Source organism: Schistocerca nitens, chromosome 5 (genome assembly GCF_023898315.1).
Source record: "Schistocerca nitens isolate TAMUIC-IGC-003100 chromosome 5, iqSchNite1.1, whole genome shotgun sequence".
In the NCBI taxonomy this organism is placed as follows: domain Eukaryota; kingdom Metazoa; phylum Arthropoda; class Insecta; order Orthoptera; family Acrididae; genus Schistocerca; species Schistocerca nitens.
Window position 1 is genome coordinate 820623370 of NC_064618.1, and position 23745 is coordinate 820647114.

Below are 23745 nucleotides of genomic sequence, written 5' to 3' on the forward strand. Positions count from 1 at the left end.
TGTTTGGTTTCGTCCCACACGACTACCGATTCCTCTGTATGATAATCCACAATCTCGGTAAGCCACTATCCTTCCTCTGTCGAACTCGGATACTTGATCAAAAGATGTTCGCTGTTGTCTACGAGGCATAACTGATCGTCTTGTGAAACAACCACAAGGTAAACACACGTGATTTATTTGAAGGGGCCTACTGTTGCCACTAAGTTGACGTCCAACTGCGATATTGGCGCAGAAATTTCAGCTTCCTTCGCAGACAAACAGCTGTCAGCATGGCCTGCTGCAGAGGCCCACGTGCAGCGACGTTCGCTGAACAGTCGTTGAGATGGGACTGTCGGTGGCCCCTCGGTTCATCTAGGCAGTCAGTTGCTCGACAGTTACACGTCTATTCACCCGTCGACATCTCGTTCACCCCTGTCCACTCGTCGAAATCGCCAAGCCTTAAATGGCGCTATGAGGTGGCGCCACAGGCGCGCGTGATGTGCGTCTGCGCTGAAATTCTAATCAGTTGCATATCTCTTCGCTGCAAACTCATGGTGTAAATTTCACTCGATTCGGATGCTTCCTTCAGGGTGTTGCATTTACGGTGGCCAGCAGTGTAGTATTCACATATGCCACTTGAGTTGGTTGGCTGCACTATATACGAATGCCTCTCGAATAGGTTGAGTTCCCTAGTTACGTATGCCCGTTGAGTTGGTTGAATGCAGTATGAACGTACGCCTGTGAGCTGCTTGAATGCACCTGCTGCGCCCTCAGGCCGCCGCGTGCAGTTGTGCGCTGGCGGCGGGTGTGCCTGCGCCGCTGCCCCCAGCTGCTGCTGCTGCTGCCGCCGCTCACGACAGCCCGCCAGTGACGCGGCGCGTGCCTTCTGCCACAGGTGTGCGGCTCCCAGCCACAGCCACAGCCGGAGCGACGGCAGCCACAGCCATGGCGCCGCCGCTGCCCTGCTGACACGCGCCGCAGCGCAGACGCCGGGCCGGCCGCCTGTAGGTGAGTGCCGCGTACCAGACTCTCTGCAGCCTAGCTCCCAGCAGCCGCCAGCATGTGTACGTAGACGTAGCTACTGTGTACTAGGGCTGCTTCAACTATCACCTCGAAAACGTCCAACTACCGTCACGGAACTTGGTGTTAATTTTCTTCTACATATCACCCTACAGGGTGAAAAGTATTTAAACCGACAATCTCTGGGAGGTTGTAGGGGACATTAAAACAAATATTTTTCCCTAAAGTATTTTTTTTCCTATGATGAGTATTTAAGGGGCTCCGGAACGCCCTATACTTGCAATGTTAAAATAACGCTTATAAATTACATCTTTCCTCACAAAGTATTTGAGGTAGGAAGTTGAACTTTTTACAGATTATTTATTGGAATATGGGCTACAACTTAACACAGGGATTTTACACAATTTTAGTTCAGTTATTAAAGATGATTTTTTTTTCAATTGTAATGAAAATTCACAACATTTTTTTGCAATTTTTTATTTATATATTCAAAAATATACAGTTTTTTGGAAAAAGGCTGTGTTAAATTATGCAGAATGTACTGTGTAACATTTACTGAAAGTTTGAAACAAATATGTTTGGAAGATCCTTAGAAAACATGTAATTAGTATGAGAAAATAAAAGTTTTGGGAATCGAGCGACAAAGCTTGGATTAACTTTTTAGTGCATTCCAGGTCCATAGGATGGATTATCTTCATCCTCTGCAAACTCCTCCTCCAGCTTCCTCTTGTTCCTCCTCCTGTTTACTCTTGCTTGTATTTCTAGACTCTTTACAGCCCTGTCTGCAGCCCGAAGGCGTTCCTTGTCTAAAGCAAGCATCGCTCGTACCATGTTAGAACCTATCTTCATTCCCATATTTCTAAATACCTTGCACCTTACAATGTTGCCATCATTGAAAGTCGCAACAGCATCATACACACCAAAGTGAATCACTAAAATGTACCTGATGAACACGGACGTTAATAATAACACCATTTGACAGCAGTTTAACAGCGCCACAGTGGGTCACGCCCATGTAGAACACATTTCAAAAAAAATTTAAAAATAGTTGTAGTCTTCGGAATTGAATAAATTATATATCTATTAAAAGGTAATAGTCTGCAGATTCAGAAAACGCAAAAAAAGTAAAAATTGAACTTTTCATGATTTTGAGCCTTTCCGGAGCCCCTTAAACTGGTAGAGGAAGATTTCTCTCGCGCCAAATTAATTAAACCAACAAACACTTTTCCATTTTTTTATGACCAAAAGGCAACAACTAGGTAGCAGATACGGCCCAATTAAACAGTCCCCAACAACACCGACCCACACATTAACGAAGAACCGCACTTGACGAGCGCTAGTAACTGTGGAATGTGGGTTATCCTCACTCCAAACATGCGAATTGTGCATGTTGAAGACACCATCACCCCCGGTAAACAACACAGAGGATGGAAATGTAGGATGCATTTCACAGTGTCCCAGGTACCACTATAAAAACTGTGCTCTGGGTGGATAATCAACTATTTCCATGTTGTGGACACGCTGTAAGTGAAATGGACGTAACAATTGGTCTCGAAGGAATGTTCTTACATTCGTTCTGATTCGTCCCCATGTTACGTGCAATTGCGCGACTGCTCATTGAAGGATGCCGCTCCACATGGTGCAAGACAGCTTCCTTAAATTGCAGCGTTCTTACCGTGCGACGGCGTCCCTGTCCAGGTAATCTGCTAAATGACCCGGTCTCACGCAGACGTTGGTACACAGCAGCAAACGTCGTATGATGCACGATACGGCGATTAGGATATTGTTTTTGATAAACCCGCTGTGCAGCACGTCCGTTGTGGTGCGCTACGTAGTACGCACCAACCATATCATTGTACTCACTCCAGGTGTATCGCTCCATCAGTTAACAGAGACAATGCACTACTGCACTGGTGGACAGCAGTTGCCTACAACTGAAGATCGTAATACGCCCTCTAACACCTGAAGATCGTAATACGGCCTCTATCAACTGAATAGCGTAACATGCCCTCCACCGGTTTGAATAATCCTCATAGGAAAAAATGGCATTAGGGAAAAATATTTATTTTGATGTCCCCTACAACCTCCCAGAGTTTGTCGGTTTAAATACTTTTCACATCTTGTGAAAAGTGAATACTCTGTTATACCAACTGTCAATGAAAGAAAAAACACCGTCAGAACTGGCCTTGAAGGCCCAACGATACACACGTTTTCCCGACGACTGATGACTTGCCGCGGACCCTGATCGTACGAGTCTGCATTTTGGCTTTCAGGAAACGTTCCACATAGAAAATCACCTCGTCCTCATTCTGGAAACGCCTGCCACGCAATGGTTCTCCTTCCGAGTAATGAGGAAGATGCCTCTGGGTAAGGGGGTTAGGCATTATTTGGCGCAAGTAGGTATTCCGCAGTTTCCATAAAACGCGTAAGGTCAGTGCCGGCCTGTCGCCTTGGAGGAAGGCGTGCCCCGTTTCCTTCCTCTTTCATCCACAGTCCCAGCTTGTTCGCACTCTCATATAATCTCCTTGTCGAGAGGACATTAAACCCTGCTCTTCTTTCCTTTCTTTTACGTGAAGCACCAAATTACTTCTAAATCATTTTTATTATCAGCGGCGAGTTAGTCACTTTGTATCTGCAAAAGCCGCAAATTTCTCCTCAAACACGTATTGCACACAGTTTACCCTCCAAGTTATAACACCCTTCCTATTTCAGAATCAGTTCGATATATCTAAACGAGGTTTTCAGCAAACGGTAATACACAAAGGGGCCAGTATTTTGCTAGAGGGGTTCAAGATCAACTATAGGATTTCTAAGGAGACGATGCACCAACTAACGGCAATTCATATCTCGTGAAAAGTGGAATACTCTGTTATGTCAACTGTCAATAAAAGAAAAAACACAGTCCGAACACGCCTTGAAGGCCCAACTGCCGACCGACCGCCGTGCCATCCTTAGACCTGATGCGGATACATAAGGGCGTATGGTCAGCACGCCGTTCTCCCGGCCGTTGTCACTTTTCATGACCCGTGTCGCTCCTTCTCAATTCAATAGCTGTTCAATTGGCCTCACAAGTGCTGAGGGCACCCCGCTTGCCACCGGCACTCGCCACATCTGGACGGAGACGCATCCAAGTGTTAGCCAAGCCCGACAGCCCTTAACTTCGGTGATGTGGCGGGAACCGCTGTTAGCTCTATGGCAAGGCCATTTTCAACTCTCAATGAAAGTTTTCTCAAATAAATAAAATACATGAAAAAATAGAACTTGTACTGATGTGAAGTCGATGTCTGTTGATGCACTGTGCGGCTGATCCCGGCGGAGGTTCGAGTCCTCCCTCGGGCATGGGTGTGTGTGTTTGTCCTTAGGATAATTTAGGTTAAGTAGTGTGTAAGCTTAGGGACTGATGACCTCAACAGTTAAATCCCATAAGATTTCACACACATTTGAACATTTTTTTAGATCTCTGTTGACACAGCGATGTTTGAACTCCACTTCCTTATCAACACAGCCTGACAACGTTGAACTTACGCTACCTTAACAAACTTCAGCTCCACATTAGCAAAGTTGCTTTTCTTCGAGAAGTTTCACGGCAATAATTTAGACATTTTGTATTACGATAGTCTCCCTTTCGCGAGATATCAAATAAAATAATGATTCCATTGAGAAAACTAACTAGAAATTACATGTCTGTAGGCGAAAATGTTTCCATTACAAAATTACACGGTCCAGTCACACCAGCGTGACCACCACCTATGTTCGACGTCAACATACAATAAGCACTCACAGGTGGCGGCAGTGCCATTGCAGTGTATATAAACCGTGTTCAGAGGTCGCCGAAAACAGTGCAGACATTGTCGTAGTGCGGAAACGCAGCGATTTATCTCATGTCAATATGGGACGATCATTTGCTTATGGGCCAAGGCTGGAAGCATTTCTGAATCTGTTAAATTTGTTACCTGTTCGCGTGCTGCCATGGTTAAAATACACTGTGCTATCGAAAACCAGCGCCGAGGCAACCGTGGTCCATCAGGGGCCATAGATGACAGGGGTGAACGAGATGTCGACGGGTGAATAGACGTGTAACTGTCGAGCAACTGACTGCCCAGATGAACCGAGGGGCCACCGACAGTCCCTCCTCAACGACTGTTCAGCGAACGTCGCTGCACGTGGGCCTGTGCAGGAGGCCATGCTGACCGCTGTTTGTCTGCGAAGGAAGCTGAAATTTCTACGCCAATATCGCAGTTGGACGTCAACTTAGTGGCAAAAGTAGGCCCCTTCAAATAAATCACGTATTATGTTCCTTCGATCAAAGGGCCTTTGCCGTTTACGCCGTGCAACAATTGTCGGGACAGTCCAGGCCGACGGAGGGAGCGTTATAGTCTGAGGGATGATTTGGCGGTATTTCCTGGGTTTCTTCGAGCCGCAATAAATAAATAAAAATATTCCTTGGGTGAGCTCGTCATTCTGGAAGGCACGCTGGATCAAGGCAAGTATGCATCCATCCTTGAGGACAAGGTCCACCGCTCTTGCAGTACGCTGGCCTCTACCACCAGGACAATGCAAGTGTCACGCAGCTCGCACTGTGCGTGCGTGGCTCGAAAGAGCGAGGTCAGTTTACCGAAATCTTCTGCCCACCAGACCCACTGATTTAAACCCAATCAAGACTTATGTGGTACAACTTCGACCCGGCTCTTCGCGCAATGGATCCTCAACCGCGGCACGGAGTAAAATTGACTACGGCACTGTAGTCGGCACGGCTGCACATCCCTGCCGGTACCTTCCAGGACTTCATTGTCTCTCTTCCTTCTCGTCCGCGGCGCAAAAAGTGGTTACTCAGGCTTTTGACATGTGGTCACATTAATGTGACTGGACAGTGTATAGGAATTACTACTCGTACTTTGCTTAGTATCATTCTGAAATGAATGTTTAGATATCTCCAACCGAGATTGAATTTTATTTGATGTATGAAGCCGGCCGGTGTGGCCGAGCGGTTCTAGGCGCTCCAGCCTGTAACCGCGCGACCGCTAAGGTCGCAGGTTCGAATCCTGTTTCGGGCATGGATGTGTGTGATGTCCTTAGGTTATAAGTTCTAGGGGACTGATGACCTCAGATGTAAGTCCCATAGTGCTCAGAACAATTTTTTTAAATTTTTTGTTGTTGTTGTTTGAAGCATGTGCATGCGGTACATTCGAAGAAGAACTGAAACTGAGATACCACTAAAAGACAACATGATGAGAACGGCGCTGGAAGCCCTGGTGAGGGAGAATGCGTGCGTGGCTGACGCCCCGCGGCGTGCGGCGTGTGTGTCCGTAGAAAGTGGGGCCGTGTGGCAACGCGGCGGAGGCGGAGGACTCACCTCTCGTGCCGCGAGTACGGAGTTCCCCCTACCTTCACTGCCTGCCGCTCACATCCCACCAGCTGAAAAGTTCCCATCGCCTCTCACTACTACTAATACTGCTGATGGTGGTCTTTCTTCTTAACTCTGTCGGACTTCCGAATACAATTCTTTCATTTCCTGAATGCTACGCATTGTCGAAGCAGCCATTTTACTCGAACAATTGCTACAGCTTTGATCTCTACATAATTCTTGGTCTCTAGACCTTTACCCGAATATCTTGTCTTTTAATACAATAACCTGTAAGGTGTTGTGTCTAAAAATGTAGCCTATAACTTTCACCTTCCAGCACTCTATTTTTCGTTTTAAAATTCCACGCTCCTTCCCTTCCTGTAGAGCTTCTTGAATTTTTTATTTCCATCCAAAACAAGGAGCACTACCATGTCGAGATATTGTGCACATTTTTCTCAGTAATAATTTATGTCCTCATATATGGAACAAGATCTATATATTACTGTCGGAGAATCAAACAAGTACCTCCATAGCCCTGGAGAATGTCTCCAGCAGCAAAAGGTGAAATCTCACGCAGGAAAACTTGCCTTAGTTTTCAACTTACATGTAGCAATAAACAGGTGCGTGAAAAACAAAACACGGAGAGAGAGACGGCTCACATATTGTAAGACCGTGACTTTCAACATTACAGGAAAGTGAATCGCGAGTCATAAATAAAAAAGGAAGAGACTAAAACAGAAGCAACACAAAAAAATGTGTGTGAAATCTTACGGGACTTAACTGCTAAGGTCATCAGTCCCTAAGCTTACACACTACTTAACCTAAATTATCCTAAGGACAAACACACACACCCATGCCCGAGGGAGGACTCGAACCTCCGCCGGGACGAGCCGCACAGTTCATGACTGCAGCGCCTAAGACCGCTTGGCTAATCCCGCGCGGCTACAGGCAACAGAAATTAAATTTCTCAGAATGGAGAAAAGATGTAGCAGATTGGACAGAATTAGAAATTACGACATTACGAAGAAACTGAGCGTCTACTGCACGAACCAATTAAAGCAGAATAAAATGTACATATTAGCAGTCGGAACAAAAAATGGTTCAAATGGCTCTGAGCACTATGGGACTCAACATCTTAGGTCATAAGTCCCCTAGAACTTAGAACTACTTAAACCTAACTAACCTAAGGACATCACACACACCCATGCCCGAGGCAGGATTCGAACCTGCGACCGTAGCAGTCCCGCGGTTCCGGACTGCAGCGCCAGAACCGCTAGACCACCGCGGCCGGCGCAGTCGGAACAGTCGAAGCTCATCTTGCAAAGTCTTAAGATAAATACATCAAGGAAGAAGAAGACCGGTAAAAAGACGGATCTCGAAAATGGCAAGTGCCTAGCAATTACTTACATGCAGAAAAAGAAGAAAAACGAGGAAATGTCTGAAGATGGCCTTTTAAGCCGAAAACCGGTTAGCAATAAAAGTAATATTTTAAAACAAAAGCAAACTGGTGCTTTTCATTTATTATTAAAAACGAGGAAGTCTAACTCAATGCACTTTGTCCGACGTTTTTAAAGAATTCATTTTTATAACATGTTTGATTACATTAGCAGTAGTATGATAATTAGAGATTGTCATATGTGGTGAACAAATGTTCCAACAATTCCTATTCCGCATTCCATAATTTTCCAACTGCTAGAACACGTTTTCGGGCAGATTAACTGTCTTAATTAAAGAGGTTTCCTTTTCTCTCTCAATACAAGTATTTTTAACCATGTTGGCTCACAAAATACAGTGTAGGACCAGTCATATAATTTTTTCATCTTTGCAGGGTAAACAATGACAAGCATCCGTTTTGCACAAAACACTGGCCTTAATTTTGTCCAGTAAATGAGATCTGCTTAGTTTTTTTTCTGTTGCCTCCGCAAGAAACTTTGACTGCTATTTCGTTTATAGCGTTACGTGGCAGACCCTCGTTTCGTTCCCAGAAACACGCTGGCTTATCGTGTCCGTTATATTATTTTGTAAACAGTTCAGCCATAGCTGAAAACATTCTTTTGGTCACCAGTCGGTAAATACGACACCATTTTCGCCCATAGCGCTTTCATAGTTAACTTTTCTGACTAAATGCACCGTACTCTTTCTTATGATCTGGCTATAGCGTAAGCTGTTTCATATTCCTGTCACACTTCCCACAGTAATATGCAGTGAAACTCTTTAAGCACACCACTTGAATTTTTGTGAGAAAATGGTCGTCTGGAGGGGTGGTCTTCTAAAAGGGCGATCAAGGTAAAATGCGATGCTTAACGTAATCATTTAAACAGAATTAATGACAACAACTGCTACAGTGAAGAACAAGCTCTTATAATGTTTCAATAACCGTAATAATAATACAGTACGTACCTAATCTTTTACGTAATTGGCACCTGCACAAACTTTTTCAGATATTTGTTTACAGTCACATTCTCACATTCCTTTTCCACCTCAGAACGTACGTCACCTTCTGGCTGGAAAGTTCAGAGGCAAGGAACTTGTGTCTAGCAATACTATGTAAGGCAGCACCCGAGATGTTTACTTCTACAGGAATTGCGTCTTCGTCACTATCACTGGTTTGGTTGTAACTGCACTGAGGATCTCGTTTCACTTCCGCAACGACATCTTCCCAATTGTCACACTATTGAAGCATTCAGTTTCTTCGTTCAGTGTAGAAATGTGCAATTCAACACTGGCAGCATCACAGAGGTGACAGTATGTTTACTGATTGATCGCCACCTTCTTCTTCTCCAAGGTCCACATTTTGTGAAGACTGAAAACCAGAATTAATGAAGCAATTTCTAATTGTTTCGCTCTTCACTTCATTCCGTGCACATTAAATCCAACTGAAGCGTCACCTACAGTCACAGTCTTAGCTAGGTCATACACGGATGTGGTGTCGTACATTTTCGCAACGAGGGAATGCAGAAGCTTCTAATTTAATTTAAAAGACCGGATCACTTCTTGGTCAAGAGGCTGAAACACGATTCTGTGTGGGCAGGAAAAAATTTTTGCTTCCACATTTGACAACGTTTCGCTGTAATGACATGGTGTATTAATGACGGAAAGTAGGATTTTACGTTTCTGAATGCTCATTTTTGAATTTAAGTTATTTAACCATGAATGAAAAAGTCACATCACACATGTTGCATGCATGTTTATTTGCATGCCAAGAGATGCGAAGCAAGGAAATGACTTTGTTTTTGAAACACCGTTTTGCTACATATATCACTAGTGGTTCTTCATTTTCACATCACAAAGTTAGCACAAAGACCTATCTTTAATCTTTGTCTCGTCATTTTGCCGCCTTTGCACAGATCACCCGTCACAGTTAGTGTTTTGTCTGGAATAGCTTTAAAAAATGGACCAGTTTCATCCATGTTGTAAATGTCACAGTCACAATAGCCACTAAGCCTCGACTTCCAGTGGAATACAACACCTTGATTAACTTCTGCTCTTTTTCCACAGGGAGCTGGGAAAAGACACTGTGTCGAAAACAAAATCGGCCCAACCAGCCGCTGCTTGCACTGAAATTAGAAATTCCAAGATCAGAAGCAAGTTTAAGAGCTTTTTCTTGTGGCATTGGTTCACTAGTAGACAACCTTTGGCAAGTGCTTTATTAACCACTCTAAAACAGCATTATTACCGTCTTCAAACGGTTGCCACCGTCTTCTACTTGAATTTTTGTTGGCGTTTCCTTCCCATTCCTTAACATACCTGCCGCGATTTGCAATTGTACTGTGTATTTGGCTTTTTCCAGAGTGAAACTCATTCGCTCACTGATGCTAAGATTTTCCTTTTTCGCTCTTTGTAATAACAGAAATTCTAGTGAAAGAACAACAAGCTTTCTTTTATTTAAAGTAGCCATGACTGTTCGCTACAGCGGAAAAATCAGATATATTTGATGTTAGAAGCACAAATGACAGTGAAATTTTAGAGATTGTTGCGTTACATTGTCAGCAAGAAGCTCTACAGTTATACGGTATTGTAATTCCGTCTTCTTTGATTGTTTGTGGTCGTCTTAAAGGGCAGACATGTTAGTTATAGAGTGGACGTTGGTCGGAAAAAGGAGTGGTCATCTTAAAGGGGAGAAAGATGCATTGTGGTCTTACGAAAGTTTATTTCCGTTCCTTAAAAATATGATTGTTTAGATAGGGGATCAGCTGAAAGGGATGGTCTCCTCGAGAGGTCTGGCTGTAATTCACTATTTTTCGATGTTTTCAAGTGCGCAGATGGTCTTGAAAGAGCACGTTGAATTGAGCTGCCTACTTCGTAACTGTTGGACTCTTTATAAACCTTAATTGAATTGCTATTGGCTGTAAGCTGTCAAAACGAAGTGTTTTATAACGGTATGGTATTTCAGGTTAAGTACTTGAACAAAACCTACACCTCAGGCAAGCAAATAAAGTAAAGTATTCTCCAGATGAAGATTTTTGGCGCGTTATTACACAAGCTGTAACAATATTAAAAAAGTCACTTTTTCATTGTTTCGATCCCGGACTAAAATGTTTCTGCTTGCTCTCGTGCTATTGATTAACCTTTATTCCACCACCAGAACTACCTATCGCAACGTCAACTCACTGCACTAGTACTTGCGTGAATCGTTGATATGAATACGAAACGTGGATTTGTGGAAGAACCAAACCAAATCCCTGCACAATATTAACTAAACTGATGCGTTGTTCTAGAAAATTTCTGCGTGCGTTTTAGGCGGCTTTTCACGCATTCTCTACTTTCTTCTCAGATACATTAACATCGTAATCAGGAAAATAAACAGACCTCACACGGTTGTTTGACACGGCACACATCTTCCGTGACTATATTGACACAATTACAAATATTTTCAGCCGATTCTACGATGAATGAGCGTGTGTCAGCTATGGTTAGGCTACTGCATACCAGGTGAGCAGTCACCTCGTCGCGGGGTGACGGATATTGTTACTGTGCAGTATGGTGGTTCATGGTTCACTTGCACTTCTGCAAGGTTTCTCCTCTCACGTAATTACCTGAAAGTTCAGTACAGACTCTTAATCTTTAATGACGGCATTATCTCGTAAGAAATATTACCACGAGCGCGTTGCTGTTGGCCTCGTTCTCGAATGATGTCACGTTTAAACTCGCTAGAAGGAACTTGATTTACATTTGTGATTGTTCCCGAACACAGTTCTGGCGGAAGGCCAACTAACTGTTTTGACTGATGTTTCCGAACACAATTCTGGCGGAACGTCAACTAACTGTTTTGACTGAGGACAACCTGCATTAACTAAGATCACGTTCGACTTTATGTCACCTTGAGAACAGTCATTTCGTTTTTTAGAACCACGCAGTAATTACAGTGCTCTTCCATAGTGCCAGCACTAAAGAGGAGACTTTGCCATTTGATATTTGTTTCGAGTAAGAAAGAAAACTAACAATGCTAATAACAGATTGGTTTTGGTTAGCGCAGTTCAATGAATAATACATTGCACAATCTGGAATTAATAACTTTTACTAAAGGAAATTCTGTTCGTTCAATTTTTTCCTCACAAGGGAACCTCCCCATCGCACCCCCCTCAGATTTAGTTATAAGTTGGCACAGTGGATAGGCCTTGAAAAACTGAACACAGATCAATTAAGAAAACAGGAAGAAGTTGTGTGGAACTGTGAAAAAATAAGCACAATATACAAACTGAGTAGTTCGTGGGAACATAGGCAACATCAAGGAGGCTAGGAACGCAGGAGCGCCGTGGTCTCGTGGTAACGTGAGCAGCTGCGGAATGACAGGTCCCTGGTTCAAATCTTCCGTCGAATGAAAAATTTTAACTTTCAGTTTATGTGACAAACTCTTATGTTTTCATCACTTTTTTGGGAGTGATTGTCACATCCACAAGAAAACATAAATCGGGCAAGGTAGAAGAATCTTTTTACCCATTCGCCAAGTGTACAAGTTAGGTGGGTCGACAACATATTTCTGTCATGTGACGCACATGCCGTCACCAGTGTCGTATAGAATATATCAGATGTGTTTTCCTGTGGAGGAATCGGTTGACCTATGACCTTGCGATCAAATGTTTTCGGTTCCCATTGGAGAGGCACGTCCTTTCGTCTACTAATCGCACGGTTTTGCGATGCGGTCGCAAAACACAGACACTAAACTTATTACAGTGAACAGAGACGTCAATGAACGAACGGACAGATAATAACTATGCAAAAATAAAGAAAGTAAAATTTTCACTGGAGGGAAGACTCAACCAAGGACCTCTCGTTCAGCAGCTGCTCACGCTACCACGAGACCACGGCGCTCCTGAGCTCATGTTCTCCATGATGTTGCCTATGTGGTCCATGGACTACTCAGTTTGTATATTTTGCTTATTTTTCATAGTTCCACACAACTTCTTCCTGTTTTCTCAATTGATATGTGTTCAGTTTATCAAGGCCTATCCACTGTGGCAACTTGTAACTAAATCTGAGGGGGGTGCGATGGGGAGGTTCCCTTGTCAGTTTATTTGCATTATTTAGACTCGTTCCGTGCGAATCTGAAATAATGTCACAGATTGTCATGTTTTACTAGGGAACGTAATAAATAACATCAATTAGATTGTTTTTGTACTTAGTCACCCTACTTTACAATATACTTCGCCATCTGTCCGAATTTTCCGGATGCTGTTCAGGAAAGAAATACAAGAACAAAAAATGCTTTTGACGTGTTGCATCAGACACGTCATGTTCTCATGTTGCAAGTGCTCGTATATTAGGCCATCCATATTTGTTTGGGTATAACAGTCAGTCAAATGGCAACCAGGGCCATAAGTACAACGTAAAAGGTCCACACACCGTCGCGTCATTGCTATGGTCCGCCGTCGTCTCAATATCCGTAGGAAACACGTGCATTGGTGTGTGTGAATGCAGACTTTCCTGGCGCACACTGTACATGAAAAACCCTCGGGTTTCTAGCCGGGAGGCAGTGATGAAATACCAAAGATGATGAGTGTGACAGCCCTCGAAGTGTCGCTGTATTTTAACACTGCTAGAAACCCGAGAGGTTTTCGTCACATATAGTGGGGTGCGTTCATCTGTCAACGAAGGCGTCCTAGGTGAGAAAATCTGGTGTCACGATATCAGTAGCTTTGCATTTAATAGTCAGGGTTGTAGGATGTCATAAGGGTTCGACCGACGGCGATCATTATTCTTGAGGCTAAACCACGACTCTTCTGTGATCAAAGCACTGTTCCACTTTATATGGGTCGAGTCACGATCAGCATGCTACTCCTTTGTGTGAGGAGAATGCATTGGCGAGCCGCCGAGTACACAGAGCCTCCTCTCGGAGTCAACAATACCCGGCGCGACGTGAGGCGCGTGAGCGAGGGGCCGTAGCGAGGTCTCCAGCACATCGAGTGCTTTGCTGGTCGGACGTCTTTCGGCAGGAGAACTATGTAGCGCTAGGTCGTAGCCAGTGGCGTAACTAACTAGGGTGGCTAGTCCCCAGGGCAGACTGCTACTATTCGCGCAGCCCAAACTGACAACGCTTGTTGGCTGAGGTCAGTGACCCCTCCCATTAGCCATCGAGCAGAGTGTCGACTTGGGCTGCGCAAATATTACTTTGCTCTCTCGCCCTCGTCGACAACTACCCATATCTTGTTTAATTCTCATCACTACTTTGGTTGTTCGTTCGTTTGTTGAGTTCGACAGATTGAAATAAAGTGTACATATGTCAATAATTCGTTTTGTGTGATGTAAATTCAAAACATGAACTCACAGACCAGTGTCGCAATGCTCACAACAATAACGCGATTCTTTTTCATTGTTTCGTTGCTGATCAACTCAAAGTAATAACAAATACAACAACAAGCGCAATACATGCTCAATACAGTTTTGTTGCATTGACTCACTTGCCGTAACGAGAATGGCTCCATCTCATATCCATATAAACTGGTGCCCAAAGTTAAAGCGACAAACCGCTACTTCTCCGTTCTGTGTCTAATTCACGATATAACCATACAAACCGTTAACAGATGTCGTACCATCGTAGTCTGCACAGAAGATGGTATTTCGGTCAACGGGAAACCACGCCAACGATGACGTCAGAGCATCCGGGTAGCCCCACATCCACAACTGCTGTGTAGGCAGTCACAGACAGTGCAATATGGACGCCTACCAGGCTCTCTGCGGTGGGGGTCCATGGGAAGAATGGAAGCAGGACAGTAGCAAGCTCATGTGGCGTGATGGCTCAACGTGAATCATTCTGTTGTTTCTCGGACGTGGCGACAATTTATAGAGACCGAAACTATATCACGAAGACCAAGGCAGGGACCACCACGTGACGTCAGAAAGAGAGGACCGCTATTTTGCTGTGAAGGTGCGACGGTACCGCCTTAGTACCGCGCAGCAACTGGCATCTGATCTCGCAGCACCCATTGGACAGGATGTATCGAGGCAAACGGTGTAGAGAAGGCTTCGAGAAAGTGGCCTCATTGTCTGAGACCTGCTGCAGGTGTGCCCCTGACGCGTCTTCACAGAAGGGAACGTCTAGAGTGGAGCCGTCAACATGCCACCTGGACAGTCGAACACTGGGGCAATGTTCTTTTCACAGATGAGTCTCGATTTGGGCTGGAGAGTGGTTCTCGACGGATTCGTATCTGAAGGGAACGTGGAACATGATTTCAAGACATCGTGGAAAGAGACCGATATCGAGGAGGATCGCTAATGGTGTGAGCAGGGATTATGTTGGTCACTCGAACGTTTCTTCATGAAATTGTACGGGTGAATCGGACGTGTTTAACTGGTGTCAGGTCTTGGGACCTCATGTGCGGTTGTTGCGAGATGCTGTGCGCCCATATTTCGTACTGATGGACGATAATGCTCGACCTCAGAGCACGAGTGGCTGATGTTTTTTTTGGAAACGGAAGATGTGCACGCATGGCATGACCTGCCCGGTCTTCCGATTTGAGTACCATAGAGCACGTCTGGGGTGCACTAGGGAGACGGGTTGTATCAAGTTAGCATTCACCAACCAGTCTCTAAGACCTGCGAGAAGCTTCGGAGGGAGAATGGGCATTATTGCCTCAACAGACATTGATGACGTTATTCACAGCATGCTGTGTCGTTGTCAGGCATGTATTCCTGCCAGAGGTGGTCACACCCCACAGTGAGCACATTAACCAGTTGTCGAAATGTGTTTGCAAATCTTTTAAGGTAGAAAAGACGAAGAATATTTTCGTCTACAATTATGCATGTCGCAGTTATTTACGTTCTATGTTCTTTACATTGTTCCTACTTTGCTATCACCTATTTATATCGTTCTGTCGCAAAATAAACGCAGCCTTACAACATTTCCGTTTGTTCCTTTGCGGGTTTGTTCCTTTAATTTTGGAGACCAGTGTACAAGACAGAAGCGTATCTGCACCAGGAAGAGGCAGTCCTCTGAAACTGTGGCTGTCTAATCTGAATCTGGTTTCCCTTAATATATATGCCGATCACGGCCAACTCTGTCCTAGAACTTCCTCGTTGGCTGCGAAGTGTCGTTGCGTTTCACATTCAGTACCCGGCCCCCCTTCGTGCAGTCTGTAACAGGCATAAAACGTACCTATGAAGCTAGTCACGTGTTATGTCATCTAAATATGTTCGCTGTGCCATATTGCTTCCCCGCGACTCTAATACTGTGTGACAAACAGAGACAGTGTACAGTAAAAATCACCACACTTTGCTGGACATATGCTCATGCGATCCATTGCTCCCGTTCTTAGCCTGTTTCCCACATCTTGCCCCACAGCACAAGGTCTGCTGTTTTCCATATTTTGCTTTCTCTTTGTGGACAGATGCACTTCCTGTCGCCTTGTAACTTAAGACGTGATTGGAATAGTGAAAACTATGGTGTTTTAGCCCCTTTGGGTACGGTACCGTATTTTCTGAGGCGGAGATCGGCGACCAGCCCAAGGCTCCTTCAAGAGCGTGAACAATAGTCCAGGAACCAGAGGCTGGCTGGCCGGTGTGCCAGGCGAACCGTCGCCAGTCCGCCTCCGAGTCTGTAAGCCGACGTTCTGTACGACCTGCTCTGTTACAGGGGTACGCAGTGCTCCTGTTAACACGGAATTTTTCTGGGTATGATACCGCGTCATACTTCAGATAACTATCAGTGATGAAACTAACATTTCGGCCACGATTAGGGTACCCTTCTTCTGCGTACACGCCCATGTGCACGCCGCTGCAGCAGTAACCGAAACATTAGTTTCATCAGTGAGAATTCTTTACACTGTGACGCGGTACCGTACCTAGAAAACAGCCATTCTCTCTGGCTGCGGATGTCAACTTAAATGTGTCAGTTGTCTTATACAGTATTTACGCAGCATGTATCTCACGTGTTCCTCTGTTGCCCCGCCTTTTTTCGGTATAGAGTTTGTAACCTCCCAACAGTTTATTTCCTTAACCTCGGAATAAAAATGTGACTTACCTCCCAATGAAAATGTGACTCATATATAACCTTTCAATAATTAAGTGACTGTGAACCTAAACTGGTGAAACTGGACGTCAGCAATGCTGCGTCACGGCCCTGAAAAGTCATTCTCAATAAACTGAAAATTCTTGCCTCAATTAAGTCGCCAGATAACGCGTATATATCTGCTCCTAATACGAAATTTTTCTGGCACAGCCCAGTGCAATGCTGGAAACTAGAGTTTGTTATGTATGCAAAACAACTGATTTTATTTACGATAATTGGGATGACCACGGATAGGAGAAATTTGTGAAACCTTTAAATTCAAATAAATGATTGTCAAAAATTATATTTGTAAGAAAGATTATTATTAAAAGATTTTTAAAAACATTTATGTGGTGTCACCGCCAGACACTACTAGGTGGTAGCCTTTAAATCGGCCGCGGTCCGGTAGTATACGTCGGACCCGCGTGTCGCCACTATCAGTGATTGCAGACCGAGCGCCGCCACACGGCAGGTCTAGAGAGACTCCCTAGCACTCGCCCAGTTGTACAACCGACTTTGCTAGCAATGGTTCACTGACAAAATACGCTCTCATTTGCCGAGACGATAGTTTAGCATAACCTTCAGCTACGTCATTTGCTACGACCTAGCAAGGCGCCATTATCAGTTACTATTGATATTGAATCATGTACCGTCAAGACCGATGTTCACCATTAACGGATTAAAGTTAAGTATTCCACCAGCTACGTCCGTTTTTTTTAAATTCTAATTTCCTTGTCCTGTTCCAGACCTCACGCCAGCCTGCGTAGGCTAAAACGCGTGCCTTTCGGTCTCCTCTAGTAACACGGTGTTGGCTCTCCTGCCAACCAAAACAATTTACATGGGACTTAACAATGGTACAATATCAGATGTTGCCAATTACATATTCGCGCGGCAATAAATAATAATAATAATTTTTGCTTTCACCTCATATTTCATCGCTCAGGCACAGCCATCGCTCCCCACGACCTGCCCAGCCAACTCCATACACCAGACTGCTAGCTACTCCTACTCCTACTGCCGGAGCTACTACTCCTACTGCTGCCGACACTGCTCTCTGGTCTGCAATTCTACTGTGCCATACACATTGCAGGCAGCGCGTGAGCAATCCATCAAAGTTACATCTGCTCGAGTGCGCTAGCAATAAATTCCTTAGTCATGGACCTCTTACAAGTTGATATGATGGAATGTTTCTTCGTGGATCTCGAAGAAATGGTTCAAATGGCTCTGAGCACTATGGGACTTAACATCTGAAGTCATCAGTCCCCTGGAACTTAGAACTACTTAAACCTAAATAACCTAACGACATCACACACATCCATGACCGAGGCAGGATTCGAACCTGCGACCGTAGCAGGCGCGCGGTTCCGGACTGAAGCGCCTAGAACCGCTCGGCCACGCCGGCCGGCCGTGGGCAAAAGTGAAGTTTTACGAGTGTTGGTTATACAGTATCAAGACGGGAGTGGAGTTTTTATTCTGCCAGTACAGGAACCACTGAAAGACTCAGAGTGTGTTCCCATCCTCGGGCGCGGAATTCTGCTTAATCTTCCGATTTTCACGCGTTTCTTGCGTTTTAGTGAATATGTGCTCTGCAAGAAGAGGTCGCTCATCGAAGCGTCGGATCAGTAGGTAGTCGGTAGCTGGATGCGGTATTTAACGAATTAGTCCGACTCGGCAAGGCCTTATTGAGACCAATAAATTCCATTTGTTCCCGCGAAAACTTGAAGGGTGTTCATGTTTCGTATTCCTATTCTGTATTTGTGGAGACAATCGGCGGAAGGTGCTAGCAGCCACCTGGATGTGGTGTGTCAGCGGCCTACGCTTTCCAGTTCACTGGTTGGATTTCGGAATCGTTCGGAAGGTGATTAGGTTGTTACAGGACTCTGATTAGTGGTATCAGAATAGTGACAGTTTTAGCCTGTTGCACTTGTCAAAGCGAGGTTGGTGATCCTTATTCAGACTGATTTAATGGCGTAGCAGTGCAGAGGGTTGTTCCGCGTGTGGGGGTAAAGATTTCTCCGTAGATCCGCGGAGCAATACGACGCATATTCGTCTGGCGCGTCACACATGGCTAAGGGTGTACGGGTTCTGACCGCCTCCGCAACTGAGACTTGGCGAGACGCCACAGAAGCTTGAGGGTAGCCGGAACGAACGTTTCAACAGGTACAGTAACGTAGTATACGTGATCTATATTACTATATAATCAGAAGCATCGTTAATACTGAAACTGGCACTTTTGATTGGCTTGTGGAGTAACGGCACCAAGCGCAGGTGTGCGGGTGCAGAATCGTCAGTTTTGGTACGAGGCGTTAATAACGTTAGTTCGGAGGCGGAACTCTGCCGCGCCAATCAGACAGCGGTCGGTCCGGTTTCCCCCGTCTGAGGCACAGCCGTATTAGAAGTACTATTGTAGGCGTTTCCTCCGTGGGACGCTAGGAAGGCGTGGATCATCCTGTATTGCCTTCCAGCAAAACGTGTTGCCTGTTCGGAGCGGCAGTTCGATTAATTAACGAACAACACATTTGCCTATTGTCGTATCAATGATGCCACTCCGTTATGATATGATGATGATGGTGATAATGGTGATATGGATGTTTAGGCGTACTGCTGCAAAATACGCGCACACGCACGCACTCGCATGCACGTAGGCATTCACACACAGACACGCACGCACTCACGCACGCACAAAAAAAAATTGTTCAAATGGCTCTGAGCACTATGGGACTCAACTGCTGAGGGTCATAAGTCCCCTAGAACTTACAAGGGAACCTCCCCATCGCACCCCCCTCAGATTTAGTTACAAGTTGCCACAGTGGATAGGCCTAGAAAAACTGAACACATATCAATTGAGAAAACAGGAAGAAGTTGTGTGGAACTGTGAAAAAATAAGCAAAATATACAAACTGAGTAGTCCATGAGCCACATAGGCAACATCATGGACTATGTGAGCACAGGAGTGCCGTGGTCCCGTGGTAGAGGGAGCAGCTGCAGAACGAGAGGTCCTTGGTTCAAGTCTTCCCTCCAGTGAAAATTTTACTTTCTTTATTTTTGCATAGTTATTATCTGTCCGTTCGTTCATTGACGTCTCTGTTCACTGTAATAAGTTTAGTGTCTGTGTTTTGCGACCGCATCGCAAAACCGTGCGATTAGTAAGACGAAAGGACGTGCCTCTCCAATGGGAACCGAAAACATTTGATCGCAAGGTCATAGGTCAACCGATTCCTCCACAGGAAAACACATCTGATATATTCTATACGACACTGGTGACGGCATGTGCGTCACATGACAGGAATATGTTGTCGACCCACCTAACTTGTACACTTGGCGAATGGGTAAAAAGATTCTTCTACCTTGCCCGATTTATGTTTTCTTGTGGATGTGACAATCACTCCCAAAAAAGTGATGAAAACATAAGAGTTTGTCACATAAATTGAAAATAAAAAATTAAACTTTTCACTCGATGGAAGATTTGAACCAAGGATCTTTCGTTCCGTAGCTGCTCACGTTACCACGAGACCACAGCGCTCCCGCGTTCCCATTCTCCTTGATGTTGCCTATCTTCCCACGAACTACTCAGTTTGTATATTTTGCTTATTTTTTCACAGTTCCACACAACTTCTTCTTGTTTTCTCAATTGATCTGTGTTCAGTTTTTCAAGGCCTATCCACTGTGCCAACTTATAACTAAATCTGAGGGGGGTGCGATGGTGGGGTTCCCTTGTTAGAACTACTTAAACCTAACTAACCTAAGGACATCACACACATCCATGCCCGAGGCAGGATTAGAACCTGCGACCGTAGCGGTCGCGCGGATGCAGACTGTAGCGCCTAGAACCGCTCGGCCACCACGGCCGGCGGATAAAGTCAAATGTCGCTTTGTGTAAGTGAGCTAACTGCCCCAGGGAGACCGCTACCGACAGCTTACAGCTGGTGCCAGGGTAAAGTTTTATTTACCGCACTGAGAATTCTGTGAGACAATTCCCATAATGTGAGGAGCGCTCGCAGGCCAGCTAGAGGAGGGGGACCTCCAGCAGTGAGTGGAGAGCTGCGACCTCGCGGCTGCTGGGCGTTGGCTGTGCGGCGGTTCGTTACCCGCGGAATTCGCCGCCGCACTTTCACCCGGCGGAAATCTGCTACTTACGGGCACACCGTCCGTCCTGACAGGGAACGAGAAGCCCAGTCCACAAGGACGAGCGCTCGCCACAGGCCTGTGCTGGACGCTGGTTCCCGCTACGCTTGATGAATGTCTCTGCCAACGGCAGGAGCCTGTTGAATATACGCGGATAGCGCTGTGGTGCACCTTGCGTTGAGTTTCGTAGTGTTTACTAGCTGCCTCTCGACGTAGACAGCTAATCGGCAGGATTCAGAGTGATGAGATAGATGGAGAGGTAGAGCGAGAGGGAGAGGGAGACAGAGATCCGCGTGGACACACACCGGACACCACCTTATTGCTGGCGCCGCGCGTTGTTTATTTGCCTGCGAAGCCCACTGTCCGACCACGGCGTTAACTCAGATCGACCATTCCGACGGCAGTAAGTAACCCTCGCCCCTGTTCCAGCATTCAACTGGTCACATCTAACCACGAATGCCTGTGTCCGTTACATCTACGACATTCGTCGATATGACCGTGTCAGGGCTTCATACACCTCGTTAGGCCAGTTAGGGCAGACAAGTTACGTGACTACCATACGGTGCGTGTACTTCACCGACCCCTCAGTGCACAAGCATCCCAGTACCTCGCATCAAAGAATAACACATTTCGTACCACAATGATCGAAACCCAAGGTCCCACACACCTAGCTTTCTGCCAGTGCCCATTACATTGTGGAATCCTATTTTATCATTTTTGTTTTTTTTCTTTATTGTGATTTCATTCCCCTGCCCCATATGGGCAGGGGAGGGCTGTCAACAGCACAATCCGCCGCTCTTCAGCCGAGAGACACGACAACTAAAACAAGAATAAAATGATACATACATAAGGAGAGAAAAAAGGGGAACATAAAACAGAGTAAGGGGAGAAAATGAAGGTAAAAAGACATGGACATGTAGACGTTCATGGGGGACAGTTAAAAAAAAAGTCACCAGAAAGTTAAAAAACACAGTTGGCGATTCTTGAAACACAGAGAAGACACTGAATGCGAATGCACAGGTTAAAAGTTGGCCACAGTATTAAAAACACTCCGAAACAACACACTTAAAACCCACTTCGAGCACACACGACGAAGAGTAAAACTACCAGGTGGGACCTGCCGAGGGAAAGGTCAGACAGGATGGAAAAGGAGGGGAGAGCATGGGGCAGCTGAGGAAGCGGCGGGATGAAGAGAGGAGGGGCAACCGTGGGGTCACGAAGAAGCAGGAGACACGTGGGGCGGGAGAGGAAAAGGGAAGACAGGGCAGGAGGGAGCGCAGAGACACTGAAAGGAGGCACAAGAGATGGAGGGGAAGTAGGAGGGGAAAGCCGCTCAGGAGGTGGTAGGGGGAGGAGAGGGAGCCCTGAGGAGGAGGCAGGAAGAGGGGGGTTAGAGTTGGTAGGAAGGGTAGATGTCAGGGCGAAGTTCATCATCCGGGAGGGGTAGATGGCGGAAGTTGCGTTGGGAAAGGAGATAGAGGGTGTGGAGATGGAGAGAGGGAGGGACACAACGGTAAAGGTGCGGCAACTGGTTGGGAGTGGAGAGGAATGGAGACACCAGGGGGTGAGGGGGATCAAGGCGGCGGACAATATATAGTGTGCGGATGTGTTCAAGGAAAAGGAGAAGGTGGGGGAAGGGGATGAGGTCGTAGAGGATGCGCGTGGGGGATGGAAGGCGGATGCGGAAGGCGAGGCGGAGTGCATGGCGTTCGAGGATTTGGAGGGCTGTATAGAACCGGGGAGGAGCGGAAATCCAAGCGATGCTGGCATAACAAAGGATGGGGCGGATCATGGATTTGTAGGTGTGATATTTTATCATTTACCGCGGGATTAATACGTTATATGAATTGTGTAAAGCAGAAATGAGAACAGGTGCCGGTGTGCTGATGTTTGTTACGGACTTCGGTAGTCGGCTTTGCGTTTTCTTTTTTTGTTGTTCTTTACACAACACACTGCTTTAGCGCATTAGCATTCACGTTACATGTCGCGAGAGTGCGCGACAACGCATGGCGCATCGCCAGAGCGAACAGGGCCGCGGGTGTCTATGCGCTCCTGGGGCTGTCGCTGCTCTGTATCACGTCCGGTTTGTTCACAAAGAATGTTCCGAAGTTGTCTCAGGGATGTCAGTTACCGTTAAATTTACACTGAAGCGCCAACGAAACTGGTATAGGCATGCGTATTCAAATACAAAGATACACTCCTGGAAATTGAAATAAGAACACCGTGAATTCATTGTCCCAGGAAGGAGAAACTTTATTGACACATTCCTGGGGTCAGATACATCACATGATCACACTGACAGAACCACAGGCACATAGACACAGGCAACAGAGCATGCACAATGTCGGCACTAGTACAGTGTATATCCACCTTTCGCAGCAATGCAGGCTGCTATTCTCCCATGGAGACGATCGTAGAGATGCTGGATGTAGTCCTGTGGAACGGCTTGCCATGCCATTTCCACCTGGCGCCTCAGTTGGACCAGCGTTCGTGCTGGACGTGCAGACCGCGTGAGAAGACGCTTCATCCAGTCCCAAACATGCTCAATGGGGGACAGATCCGGAGATCTTGCTGGCCAGGGTAGTTGACTTACACCTTCTAGAGCACGTTGGGTGGCACGGGATACATGCGGACGTGCATTGTCCTGTTGGAACAGCAAGTTCCCTTGCCGGTCTAGGAATGGTAGAACGATGGGTTCGATGACGGTTTGGATGTACCGTGCACTATTCAGTGTCCCCTCGACGATCACCAGCGGTGTACGGCCAGTGTAGGAGATCGCTCCCCACACCATGAT

The 23745-nt window shown here is 45.8% G+C and overlaps 1 protein-coding gene across 1 annotated transcript in view; it reads left to right on the top strand.

Annotated features, from left to right (window-relative positions):
* The first annotated feature begins 870 nt into the window (after positions 1-870).
* LOC126259298 (uncharacterized) overlaps positions 871-23745 on the top strand; it is a 252725-nt gene continuing 229850 nt past the window's right edge. The window contains exon 1 of the mRNA XM_049955964.1: positions 871-987. The gene's annotated coding sequence lies outside the window, so the exon portion shown is untranslated. The remainder of the gene's footprint in view (positions 988-23745) is intronic.